The 14,317-nt window shown below is 32.9% G+C and overlaps 3 protein-coding genes across 8 annotated transcripts in view; 2 read left to right on the top strand and 1 right to left on the bottom strand.

The window, feature by feature from the left end:
* The window catches only part of LOC102618225 (pheophytinase, chloroplastic-like), a 98,974-nt gene that overhangs the window by 51,687 nt on the left and 32,970 nt on the right, over positions 1–14,317 (top strand). The window lies entirely within an intron of this gene.
* Positions 1–14,317, bottom strand: part of LOC102614819 (disease resistance protein RPP2B-like) — a 45,646-nt gene that overhangs the window by 20,864 nt on the left and 10,465 nt on the right. The gene's annotated exons all lie outside the window — the stretch shown is intronic.
* Positions 1–14,317, top strand: part of LOC127900894 (uncharacterized) — a 56,163-nt gene that overhangs the window by 39,275 nt on the left and 2,571 nt on the right. The window lies entirely within an intron of this gene.

The following is a 14,317-nucleotide window of genomic DNA, read 5'->3' as shown; positions in this document are numbered from 1 at the left end:
AGATGATTGTTCTCTTGGAGAAATTTAGAGCGTCAGAAGAACTTTATTGATAAGGCGTGGGCGCGTGCTGTCAACTACGAACCTGCAGTTTTTAGTTTAACGTGTTTTGTATTTTTGGTTATTTTTGTAATTACGAATTTAATATTTCAGATATTAGTATTTTATTTTAAATAGAATTCTAGAGGAGAAGAGAGAGAGAGTATTTAAGGGAGGAATCTATTGTGAAAGAGTGAGATTTTTGGATTGGAGAAAAAGAAACCTTAGATCTAATTTTTCTCTTCTCTCTATGAGGAACTAAACCCATTTTTCTGGTTGAAGGTTAATGAAGCTTTGATTCATCACTACTGTGAGATCTTTCTTGTGCTTTAATTTTTTTATTACTTTTTGGGTATTTGTTTATTCTCTGAATTATTTTCATGATTATGTTTGTTAATTAGGTAATTGGCCACTATTTAATTATCAACTTAATCTATTGTCAATTAAAGGATTCATCGTATGAAGAATTTAATGTTTGTGACAAATAACATAGCAGAGAGTTGTGTTGTGAGAATAAACAATCTAATTTAAATGAATCATCATATGTGTTGATTAGGATTTGGGTCTCTCTGATTTTTCAGGCTGTCAATTGATTAAATTCTATGATCGTATCTAGGGTTGTCTATTGATTAGGGAAATAACCAACGGTCGTACCTTGGTTATCGACTAGTTAAGGAGAGATTGGCTATTAGAGGGTCTCAGTAGCTATAACCGGTCTATTCATGAGTAATAACAATCTATATTTGAATCAATGATCAGTAGTCGAATCAAGCTGAGTTAATTCCTTCAACCAGAGCTTTCTCCAATTTGAATTACAACTTTAATTTGCATTCTTGTTATTTTTAATTTGATTTTTATTATTGTCAACAATTCCCCCATTTTACGTTTTACGTTTCAAAAGGATTTAAATAATTACCGATCTCTGTGGATACGACCCTGCTCAATCACTATACACAATTTATTTAGAGTAGGAATTTATTTTTGTTGGCTTCGACACCCATCAGTTAATATTTTTGCAATTCATCTAAGTATGATTTATTACATGCAGGCAAATCCTAAAGTAGAAAAATTCCGCAAAGAGGGCATTGATAAAGAATTAGAAGGGAAGTTAGATAGGATGTTCATGAACATCACAGCTACTGGCAATAAAGCTTGGACACCTTCTTCTGGGGTAATTCCACTTGATGATTATGAGGATTCCAATAATGATACAATATTTCTAGTTGAAGAAAATAGTGATTCTGACAAGGATATGCAAGTTCAATATACTTACCAATGTGCTAAAGAGAAAAAAGATGAAAAAGTAGTTGGACTACATAGCACACAGGCCAAAAAAATTAAGAAAGGAAAAAAAGTTGATCACGCAGGGAGGAAGGTTGGAGGTGCTACAAAAATATCACAACAAATTGAACGTCTTGTTGAAGCAGTTGAGAATAGAAGTTCTACATTAATAAACTTACAAAAAGAAATGAATGGCTGCAGTATCGCCGAAGCAATGAAGATAGTTGAATCTATTCCTGGGGTTGAGATTGGAGGCAACATATGGTTGTTTGCTACTCAACTTCTTATTCGTAAAGAGAAAAGGGAGATGCTTGCAACCATGAAAGAACCTCAAATTATGCTTAACTGGCTTTATTATGAGCAATCACAATATTTGCAATCTTAAGTTTTTCGTTGTTATTACTCTTCTATTCTAGTATTAATAAGGGATTATCCTTTTTTTTTGTTTTTTTATATAATATTTTAAGGTACAATTGGCTATTTGAATATATGACAATTAGTTGTTATTTTGAATGTTTGTCAGATATTTTTTATTTTTTATTATTACTTTTTTTGTTCATGCTAGATAATATGGGTTTAAATTATTGATTACAGGTTTTGTTTATAATATGGACATGCTAGATGACGAGCAGGAGTTTGATAGCATCATATCCACTTTTACGATTGCCGTTGATTATTATTATAGGACGTATATTCATAAACAACCTTGCATGAATTCTTCAGAAACAGGTAATGTCTGGTTGATGCGAGTATTAAAAGGGAATGAAACTCGGTGTCAGAGGATGTTTAGAATGGAGAAAGATGTATTTTTTAGATTGTGTAATGAATTGGAAATAAATTACGGGCTAAAAGGCTCAAGAAGAGTGAGCACTACTGAGGTATTAGGAATGTTCTTGCATACTATAGGACATGGTGTGGGTAATAGATTGGCACAAGAACGATTCCAACACTGGATGCTATCTGTCGCTTATCTATAGATTTAATAAAGCCATTTGATCCTGAGTTTAAAGATATTCCTGAAGAAATCTTGAGAGATTCTAGATATATGCCACACTTTAAGGTAAATGATTATCAATTAAACTTTTACACTTTATAAAGTTGTAATTATTTTTTACATATATAATTTTATATTGTTGTTTTAGGATTGTATCGGTGCTATGGATGGCACACATGTTCATGTCTCCATACCTCCCGAGGATCAAATACCATACATTGGTCGGAAAGGCATACCAACTCAGAACATAATGGCTGCATGCAACTTTGATATGCAGTTTATATTTGCAATTGCAGGTTGGGAAGGAAGCGCTCATGATACAAGGATATTTTTATCAACTCTACGTAATCCTACTTTAAATTTTCCTAAACCACCTAGAGGTTTGTCATTTTTACATAATTTTCTTTTTCTTTTTTATCAATTTTTTTTCCAATAACTTTCTAAAGTTTAATTTTATATAATATTATTAAAATTATATTTTAAATGTTTAGGAAAATATTATTTAGTAGATGCGGGATACCCACAAATAAAGGGTTTTTTGGGGCCATATAAAGGTGAAAGATATCACCTTCCAGATTTTTGTAGAGGCAGCCAACCAACAGGTTATCAAGAGGTATTCAATCATTCACACTCTTCACTTAGAAGTGTAATAGAACGCACTTTTGGTGTATGGAAAAAACGATGGAAGATTTTGAGGGACATGCCTAGCTATCCATTCAATAAACAAGTAAAGATAATTATTGCAACCATGGCATTACATAACTATATAAGAAGACATGCACGACATGACAAACATTTTGAGAATGAAGAAAATGAACACAATGATTACACCGATGAAGAGACAAGGAGAGAGGTCAATGATGGACAAGAAGGACAAGAAGAAGAATATATCAACAATGGACCTGAAGCACGGGAAATGGAAGTTCTAAGAAATAATATTGCTGCAAGTTTAATGCGAATATGATATTGCATGACAATCTATTATTTGTTTTCGTTTTGAGTGTTTGTAGCTCATTACATTTTTTTATGTTTATTCTTGGAATATCTAGTTATACTTTGCTTGATGTTATTTAATGAAAATTGTAGTTGATTTTTTAAATATCAATTGTTTTAAGATTTAAAAAAATCACTATAGCATAAATTTTATTTTTAGTTAAAATTATTATAATACACAATTATTTAAAAAAATTGTTTGATTCAACGAGATATTGTACGTGTACATTTTTATATGTATAAGTAAATTTCATATTACATTATATACATTTTAGTCATTTATTTTTTTACAGCAGTTTAACAATAAGATTTACCAAACACCCATAACTGCTTTCTAAATTCACAGTACTTTTGAAAATAAAATTTACCAAACACTAAACTGATTCTCTTCACAGCTGATTATTTCTACAGCACAGCTAACAGCAATTATTTTAAAAGCTACAGCATTACCAAACTGGCCCTAAGAGTATTTGCTTTTTGACTTTTGTGTTGTTAGTATTTGCTTTTTGACTTTTGTGTTGTTAAGTGCTGATAAGTCTGTTTTTTGTTGTTGAGTGTCTGCGTCAATACCCGATGGCATATTTGCAAGTAGCTTTAGAGCATATTTGGCTCTTTGTTTATGAATAATGTTCAATAGCAACCCGCCCCATTGATAAGAGAAATGTATGATATAATTTTCAAGATACCTCCCTGCATTATGAATTGTTATTGGAAGGAAGTACGAGAATAAAGTAAGAGAAAAAACTGATTAAAAGATGTATCTTCATTATTACGTGAAATGTATGTTCTGCTTCTCATTCACTTTACCAGAATTACAAAAGTTTTATGTTATTGATGGTTGGATTGTTTCTGGGTTATCCTTGTTTTTCTGTTTTAATTGCTTTACATACATTATGTGTGTAATTTTTTAATGAAAATTTTAAAAAACTTTCCAATTTGTGCAGGGTATGAAGCCTCTTAAGTAGGACTTTTTGGGTGCTACTTCTGTGTTCGGCAAATATTTTTTTTTTTCTTTTTCCAGTCACCATAATGGGGGTCATGGTGAAACAACTTACTAATCACTCTGGACAGGAACGGGCTTCTATAAGTAAAGCACACCTATTTCACTCTTTCCTTAGTATGGAGCTGCTTACCATTGGGATGAAGATGGTAATAGCTGCTATAGAAATTACTTTTCTTCAGAAGGAAAATTCTCAATCTTGGTAAATTTAAAGTTGTACTAGAAGACAAGCTGCCTATTCAACCAATGGCTAAATGTAGCATAGTAGCCTCCTTAGACGATTAATTAGATTGCATTCCTTTTCATCTCTCTGTTTTCATTTTTTTCTCCTTTTTGACTTGCACTTCTCTGGTCCTTTCCCCAAAAAAAAAAAAAAATAATTGTACTTTTCTGCCGATGTCTTCCCAATATCCTATGATCTCCAAATGCACAAATATTCTTGTTGTGACGTTCCATATATGGTTTCTTTTTTATTTTGGTCCATTTTCCAACAATATAGAATAGTGAGAAGCACGCTTTATTTTAATGATGCTTCTCTGCTTTCTTGAATGTATGCTTGTTCTTGTTCACATTTTACTGTTCGTCATAATTGGTATGGTCTTTCTTTGGCATCATCAAGGCCCAAATGTGATGAAACATTTTGAATTTCTTATTGATCCAGCCTTTACTTTAGTATAATTTATACACCATACCTGCAGTAAGTATCAATTATAGTTCCGAATGAGTGCAAAAGCAGACTAGTGTGTAACTTCATGATTTATTTACTGGTTTGCACATCCATATTTCAAATGGTTTACTGGTCTCTGGCCAAAAGAGAGGGAAAATGAAAGACTTGTGAGAGAATCCTCATGGCTTTGTTGACATCAGTTTGGTGGTTGATTGAGAAAGAATGATCATACATACATACAAATACTTGTTAGAGGGCTTGTTCTGTTGAATTATGCTGGCGGCATAAACTACAAGGCTTTGTTGATGATTGGAGAGTCAAGCTATTGTTTCCATTGCTTTGGTTGATTGATCCTTTGTTGAAGCAAAGGCCAATTGCAGATGCAATCTTTGAGGATGTGAAACAAAGGTATTTTCTCTTCTCTCTATTCAGTCCTTCGTTCATTATCCTAAAACACTAGAGTCAAAAATTAAAAAACTCTATGATGTGTATATATTGGTGCTGCAGGGGAACACTGAGGAACATTTTATTGTCCATCTATGCAAATAAGAAATCTGTGGATGAATCACTGGTAGAGGTATTAACATTCTCCACTTATGTTAATGATATGAGAATGATAAGATCCAATTTTATACATGAAAAAGATACAGTAATCTAAATAGAAACGTAAGTTCACAGGCATCTTCAATCCTTTCCTTACAAGTCAGTTTTGTAAATATAAATTACTGCTAATACGATTGTGTTCAATTAAATGTACACTTGAAGGAAGCAAGAAAGGTAGCATAGAGTACTACGTACGTAGTGAGAAGTAAAATAATGGGGAATGATGAAGAAGCGTCATCATCAAATCGGCCATCCATAGGTTTCCCTCTTGGTTTAGCTCTGCTTTTGATGATGTTGTTTTGCATGAGTGGCGTCCTCACTTGTTGCCTCAATTGGCATAAAGTTCGATCCCTCCTCATTCACGCTGATAATGATAATATTCAAACCAATATCCACCATTTGCACACGGTAATTAACTATCTGCCTCTCTCGCGCAAAATTAATTGATTACTATCTGTTTGTATTTTCCATATATTTCGGCGCAATATTCACTTCATAAACTAATATTAGTTTCCTTACAAGTCAGTTTTCCTTACAAGTGCATACATGTTTAAGCGAATGGATTCACAACACAAATGAGTTGAGTAAAAATGACAAATCAATATACAAATATATTTTTTAAAATATATCATGAATCAATAAAAATAAGGTTAAAAAATCATGGATAAAAATTCAGAAATATCATGAATGAAACACTAGCATTCAAAAAAAAAAAAAAAAAGGAAAAAAAATAACACGCCAAGTAGATTAAATCTGCAGGAAAAGAAGGCCAGTAATTTTACAATGCTAAATACGTGCTTTCGGTACATTATACCCTTCATCTAATAAGGTATGGTTCATCTAAACTCACTCTAGTGTGAATTTGTGTTACATGCACCACGTCCCTCGAAAATTATTGCATGCATGTTTTGTTCCAAGACTGATCTTGGCTTTTTCTCTTATTATTAATAGTGATTAGCAAAAGAGAAAAAAATAAAATTACATTCTTGAAAATCTTAGTCTTCTTAGTAACAGTTGAAACATCTGCTTGGAACTTCCATTGAATCCGTAGAATCTGGGATGTAAAGTAAATGGACTCCACATTTTTTCACCCGCAGCACTCGCACTCCAAAGGTGGAAAACGATCAAAATCATCAAAAAAGAAGCGGACTGCCTCAGTGAAAAAATAGCACCCCAAAAGTAAGTGATCTGATTCTGCACGATAATTTCACTGCTTTTTAGACTTTTAACTGAAATTTCCCCATGAACACCATAGTTTTCAACACATGGCTTTTGTCCTTTTAATTCTCAAATTGAGTGGGTCATGACTATCAACCATTAGTAGTAGGTTGATATTTTAATTTTTGCCCCCAATTTTTCTTATCAGTCATCATCTCTCCATTAATTGCATTTAATTTTAAAATTATCCTTATTTATCATTTTTGTTTTAATAATTCTTATTCATATTCCTTCGGGTTATTTGTTAAACGTGTGAAGTCTAATTTTCTTTTTTTTTTTAAGTAAACTTTTGTAACTTTTGTCTAATATATGAAAATTTCTCAATAGAAAGTAAATACTATGTCCCAAAATTATCTCTATTAAATATAGTTATTTCCTAAATTGTAAAATATAATCTCTTTGTTCGTTTTGAATAAAAAATCTGATTTAATTCAAAAAGCGTCTTTTGAATTATAGTGTCATTACTCAAAGGAAAATAATTCCAAAATTCTTAACAAATATGTATTTTTTTAGTTATTATTTTTTATAATTTAAATTTTTTTATATGTTAATAATTTTATTTGGCCCATGTTTTTCACCTCATTCTTTGATAAATTTTAGTGGAGTGAAGAACTGAAGATCAAGAATCCCCAAATGAAGATCAATTTTTCTATCCACATCCTGTTACACATTTATCTTTTTTATAATATATTCTTACATGTAATTTTAGAATGGAAAAAGGCTTCCCTACCACCACCTGCACATATGCCTTCTTTTTATGGGCAATTATCAAATTAATCCTTACTAAATTTTTTGTTGGCTAATGATATCTCCAAATCCACCCATTTAAAAAAAAAATTACAAAAAGTACACATTATTTTTTAAAAAATTAAATAAAAAAGAACTTTGGAGAACAAATTAACAAATCTATCTTAATTTACTTTTTGTGACTTAAATTTTTTTTATTATGTTTGATCATAAAGATTGCTTTGACATAAGTCTAAATTGATTATTTTATCCTTATAAGGTAAAACTAATTCTTTAACTTCAATATTTTCTAATTTTATACCAAATTCATTATTTTTAATACTACTTTATTAGTATGATTATAAAACATTAATTAAACAAACATAATGTCTCTATGGCACAATACTCATGTAAATTATTAGCTTGTCAAATTTATATCATTTATTTGTAAGGTAGTGAAAATAATAATTAGATTTCATTTAAAAATATTAGTTCACATAATTAAATACATAAATTTTTAGATACAATAACTCATGTTTGTTAGGCAATTTGTTCGTTTTATATCATAATAATAAAATAGAAAAATAAAATTTATATAAGAGTTTATGATCAAATAGAGTCAAAGAAATCTAAGAAGAAAGGTAATAGAAGGATTTAATTGATTAACTATACAAATTTTTTATTAATTTGTATTTTTTTAAATATTGTGAATTCATTATAATTATGTTGTAAAGTGGTGTGAATTTACAAAAATAATGGGATGGAAATATCCCTACCCTTTTTTTTTGTTTCTTTCCTTTGAAGCTAAAGATTCAACACTTAGTGAAGACACCACGTACGTGTTGCCCACAAAGATTCCAGAGAGGACGTTTGCCGCCACTGAATTTTTGAAAAAAATTTTACTATGTTTTTAATGAATAAAATGTATGACAAATGATATTTTATTTTAATTGTGTTATATAACATGCGAATTTTCTCTTGTCTGTATTCAGTCCATTGTTCATTATCCTAAAACACTAGAGTCAAAAACTAAAAAACACTATGATGTGTATATATTGGTGCTGCTGGTAAAGACTGAGGAGCAATTTACTGTCTATGCAAATAATGAATCTGTGGATGAAACGCTAGTAGGCATTAATATTCTGCACTTATGTGCCATTTAAATTTCTTACAAAAATGGCCACTCATAATTCATGGATTGACATCAAAACCACAGATCATACGAGAAGCCGCCACTGATGAAGGGCCACTTGATGCATTTGTTTTGATCGTGACAGGCCCATCAGGGCTGAACCCAGTGCAATTGATGCCATCAATCTCTATACCTGTAATAGTTTTATGGGGTGATGATGATCCATTCACACCCGTCGATGGACCTGTTGGTAAATACTTCTCATCTCTGCCTTCTCAACTCTCAAATGTGAAGTTAATTGTATTGGAAGAAGTAGGACATTGTCCGGATGACGACAGACCTGACTTGGTCCACGAAAAGCTGCTTCCTTAATTGGTTGGCTGAAACATCTCATTGCTGAGAAATTTACTTTCTTATCAACAAGTTTTGATAAGCATTATATATCATTCCTATTGTAAAATGACAAACAATTCTAGTATTTACATTGTATATATCAATTCTTATTCAACTGCTTGAATATCTTTTGGCACCGAAAGGAATGTAGGAGATACTAATCCCTGACGTGTTGCAGAAGCTCCAAATTGATTCAAGAAATGTACCAAATTATTCAATAAAAAGTCTAACTTGCTTCAAAAAGTCAAATTCAGCACAATCTATATTGCTCATGTTAATGATATGTGAATGAAAGGATTCAATTTTTTACATGAAAAAGATACAGCAATCTAAAGAATAGAGAACGGTGATTTAGTAATTTACATTGCTCATGTTAATAGGATTCAATTTTTCACATGGAAAAAATAAAATAATCTCAATAGAAATATAAGTTCACGGGCATCTTTAATCCTTTCCTTACAGGTCAGTTTTTTAAATGTAAATTCTAGCCATATGACGATACCATGTTAACTATGGAATCAAATGCACCATTCCGATAATGGAATTGTTATAGATACTTGAAAAAGTGCATACATGTTTAAGCAAATGGATTCACAACGCAAATGAGTTGAGTCAATCCTGTTCTTTCTTTTTTTTTTTTTTAAATCAGTATACAAATATATTTCTTAAAATATATAAGATTTGATGGTGTTTTAACTGTTCCCTCTTTATGGCTTTTGCTTCCACATGATGAAACTTTCCCATATACAACAATTTAGATTTAAGAAAGTAGAAAACTTTCAAATGTGATTGTGTTATGTACATGAGAGTTGATACAGTGCGCCAACGGGGTGAGTGACATATTTTCATTGATAGAGATATGGGCCCACAACATAGCTCCACCAATAAGAACTTGCTGCGCGTCCTGAAATATCCCACATCGCTAGCGAGTTTTTTTACTGATTTATAAGTTACGTGCTCTCCTAACTAAGTAGATGTGTTTTGGGTTGCAAAGCTCAATAACAAAATCGTCATGGGTTGTGTGTGCAAAGCAGGAAAGAAGGCCAATAATTTTAATTTTACAATATACATCATATGCTTTTCATACAATGTACTCTTCATCTAATAAGGTAAAGTTCAATACTCTAGTGTGAATTTGTGTTACATGCACCAGATCCCTCGAAAGTTATTACATGAATGTTTTGTTCCAAGAACCGATTTTGACATTTTCTCCTATTATTAATAGTGATTAGAAAAAGGAAAGCAATACAAGTACATTCATGAAAATCTCAGTCTTCTTCGTTATAGTTGAAACATGTGCTTGGATATTCCATTGAATTCGTAGAGTCTGGGAAGCAAACTAAATGGATCCCACATTTTTTCACCCCGCAGCACTCACACTTCAAAGGCGGAAAAACATTAAAGTGGACGGCCTCAGGAATGGAATTGCTTTTCCAAAAACCATTAAAATCCTCTTCACAGAACAGATAGTACCCAAAATGTAAGTGATCTGATTCTATATAATTAACTCTGCTCTGAAATAACCGTTTGTCATGCAGATCACAATCTTTGGTGATTTTCACTTTTAGCTCACAAGAAAATGAAAACCATCTGCCACAATCTACATGACGGTCTGAAAATGCTAAAATAGCACTAAATGCAAAGCCCTGCACTCTGCTATTATTGAAGAAATCTGGTGGTATCTCCAAGGTTATAAAAGATCCCACACTTTGAAAATTAAACCACCTTGGAATTTCATTCCCAGCTAGTACAACATGACTTTTTTCCTTGGGAAAACCTCTCTGCACCAAAAAATCATAATTTTAAACAAAAAAAATGTTGTATAAAGTAAAGAGAGAGTTAAGACACCCCTTTTCCCGTACTTCTTTCCAACGGGCAGCTACCACATGGCCCATATGCTCAGTTCTCTGAGAATCTTCAATAATTCCTGCAGTAGAATTACCTTCCAATTTAAAATTATTGCTTTGGTCAAAAAACACTGCTTATAAGATTCAGAACTTAGTGAATAAACCTATTAATGATTGCAGTATCGGGCAATGATCGGTACCTAACCGTCGTACAAGGAATGGAGGCTTTGGTAAGGATTCGTGATGCCCCTCACAATAATTTAAAAGGAGGCATTGTTGGGTGCAAGCGGAAGTGCAGAAAAAATTTTATTTAAGAACAGAGTATTTTGTTGGAAATTTCTGAAACTTTATTGCTTAATTCATTTTTTCGTTTCTCTCTTACTTTTCATACAACCAGAGTTCTATATTTATATGCATTATAGACAACTCTAGAGATTACATTAATCATGGTTTACATTTCCAAAGCCACATTGCAAACATCAATTCTACCCTTTACTTCAAGTTGAAAAACAAACCAAATAACCCTTCAAACTTCTTGCTCAATTTACTAGATTACTAATTATATCTCAACACCCCCTCTTAATTAGTAATCTTCAATTGCTTCTTGAATTTTTCAAACTTCTCAATGATGATTGCTTTGGTCAGAAAATCTGCTGGCTGCTCATTAGTGCTGATAAACTCCATATTAACTTCTCCTTTGCTTACTAAGTCACGGATGTAGTGATAACGCAGCTCAATGTGCTTAGATTTAGCATGAAATACGGGGTTCTTTGTTAGAGCAATGGCTGACATGTTGTCACAATAAATTGTTGTTGCAGCATCTTGATTGAACTGCAAATCCTTGAGAATTCTTCTAAGCCAAACGGCTTCACAAACTGATTCAGTTGCTGCAATGTACTCTGCCTCGGCAGAGGATAAAGCTACTGACTTCTGCTTCCTTGAGCTCCATGAAATCACATTTGTACCAAGACAAAATAAATAACCTGATGTGCTTTTTCTGTCATCAAGGGAACCAGCTCAGTCACTGTCAGTAAAACCAACAAGCTTGCAATTGTCTTCTTTTTCATACATGATCCCCTGCTTTTTTGTTCCTTGAAGATACCTTAAGATTCTCTTTGCTGCAATATAATGGGACTTCCTTGGATCATTCATAAATCTAGAAAGAACACTAACTGAGTGCAAAATGTCAGGTCTTGAGTTGGTTAGATAAATCAACGAACCAACCAAGCTTCTATAGATTCTTGCGTCAGCCTTTTCTTCTTTTTCATCATGTTTCAATTTTTCATTCAAACCCATAGGAGTAGGTGCTGGTTTGCATTTGAACATGTGGAATTTCTTCAACAAATCTTCTACGTATTTTTCTTGACAAAAGAAGATTTTTCCTCTGGCTTGCTTCACTTGAATGCCAAGAAAATACTTCATTAAGCCCAAGTCAGTCATCTCAAATTCATCTAGCATGCTTTTTTTAAACTCTTCCACCATTTTCATATTAGTGCCACAATAAATTAGATCATCAACATAAAGGCAAACAATAAGGAAATCAGTACCTTCCTTTTTGACATAAAGAGAAGCTTCACTTGAGCTTCTGTCAAATCCATTTTTAAATATCTATCAATTCTGTTATTCCACGCTCGAGGGGCTTGCTTCAAGCCATACAAGGCTTTTCGGAGTCGATAAACTTTGTTTTCTTCACCTTTCACTTCATATCCTTTAGGCTGCTCAACATAAACCTCTTCTTCAATTTCACCATTTAGAAATGTCGATTTTACATCTAGCTGAAACACATGTAATTCCATTTGGGCTGCCAAGGCAAGAACAGTTCGAATAGTCTCCATTCGAGCTACGGGAGCAAACATTTCTGTAAAATCAACTCCAGGCAACTAAGAGTATCCTTTGGCAACGAGCTGCGCCTTATATTTTTGAACTGAACCATCTTCATTGTACTTGATTTTGAAGATCCATTTCAGCCCAATTGTTTCTTTTCCATTTGGCAAATTAACCATCTCCCAAGTTTTATTTTTCACAATGGTGGCCATTTCCTCGTTCATTGCTTTGATCCAATCTTCATTTCTTGAGGCTCACAAGAAAATAAAGCAAGTTCACATGACTCATAAATTTCTCTCATTGACTTTATCTTCCTTGGAGGGCTTTCATCATCCGAAGAACTTTCTGCTGCTGAATTTGGAAAATTTGGTTCCAAATTATTTTGCTGTGAAGAATTTGGTGGAGATACAGGAGCTTCAAAAAAGCTAGATGCTTGAGATTGATCGTTTACCCACTGCCAAGCTGATGCCTCATCAAATACAACATCTCTTGAGATAACAAGCTTATTTGTTGTAGGATTCAACAACCGATACCCTTTAGACTCATCACTATAGCCAATAAACAAATATTTTTCACCTTTTTCATCAAACTTCTCCCTGCTTTGAGCTGGAATAAGAGCATAAGCAATACTCCCAAAAATCTTCAAGTGATCAACAATTGGCTTTTGGCTGTGCCAAGCTTCAAATGGAGTTTTGTCTCTAACAGCTTTTGTAGGAGACCTGTTGAGGATGTACACAGCTGTATGACATGCTTTTGCCCATAAGTTGTTAGGAATGCCTTTGCCTTTTAACATGCTTCTTGCCATCTCTACAATGGTACGGTTCTTCCGTTCTGCGACTCTGTTTTGTTGTGGACTTCGGCTGACGGTAAGTTGTCTTTGAATTCCATTATCCCTGCAATAATTCATGAATGGAGTGTAGATAAATTCACCACCACGATCAGTTCTCAAGGTCTTCATTTTGCATCCACTTTGCCTTTCTGCAAGAGCTTTAAACTGAAGAAAAGTTGAGAAAGCCTCTGATTTTTCACTCAAAAAATAAATCCACATCATCCTTGTATAGTCATCAACAAAAAAAATGAAATATCTCTTGTTATTGAGAGAGAGAGTCCTTGTAGGACCACAAATATCAGCATGCACCAACTCCAACGGAGCTTTGGCTCTCCGTGAATTTTTAGGAAATGGAAGTCTATGCATTTTTCCATATATACAGCCCTCGCAAACTTTTTCATATCTTCCAACATCAGGTAGGCCAATCACCATGTTCTTTTGCTTGAGCAAATTCAGCCCTTTATAGTTTAAATGGCCATATCTGAGATGCCATAAATTTGACAAATCTGAATTTTCTGTTTTGAGAGCAACATTCTCATCAAGTGGCATAACAAGAGGAAAAACTTTGTTCTTTGACATTTCAACAACGGCCACTGTGTGATTATTTGTTTTATCAATAATTTTGCATTTTTCATCATCAAAATAAATTAAAAAACCCTTTTGAATTAGCTGCCCCACACTCAAGAGGTTTTGAGTTAAATTTGGAACATAAAGAACGTCAGAAATGAGCTTTTTGTTACCTCCCTTTGTATGGACAGCAATAGTGCCTTTTCC

Source organism: Citrus sinensis, chromosome 3 (genome assembly GCF_022201045.2).
Source record: "Citrus sinensis cultivar Valencia sweet orange chromosome 3, DVS_A1.0, whole genome shotgun sequence".
NCBI classification, from domain to species: Eukaryota; Viridiplantae; Streptophyta; class Magnoliopsida; order Sapindales; family Rutaceae; genus Citrus; species Citrus sinensis.
The sequence above is the reverse complement of the archived record's forward strand: the minus strand, read 5'-3'. Positions and strand labels throughout refer to the sequence as shown.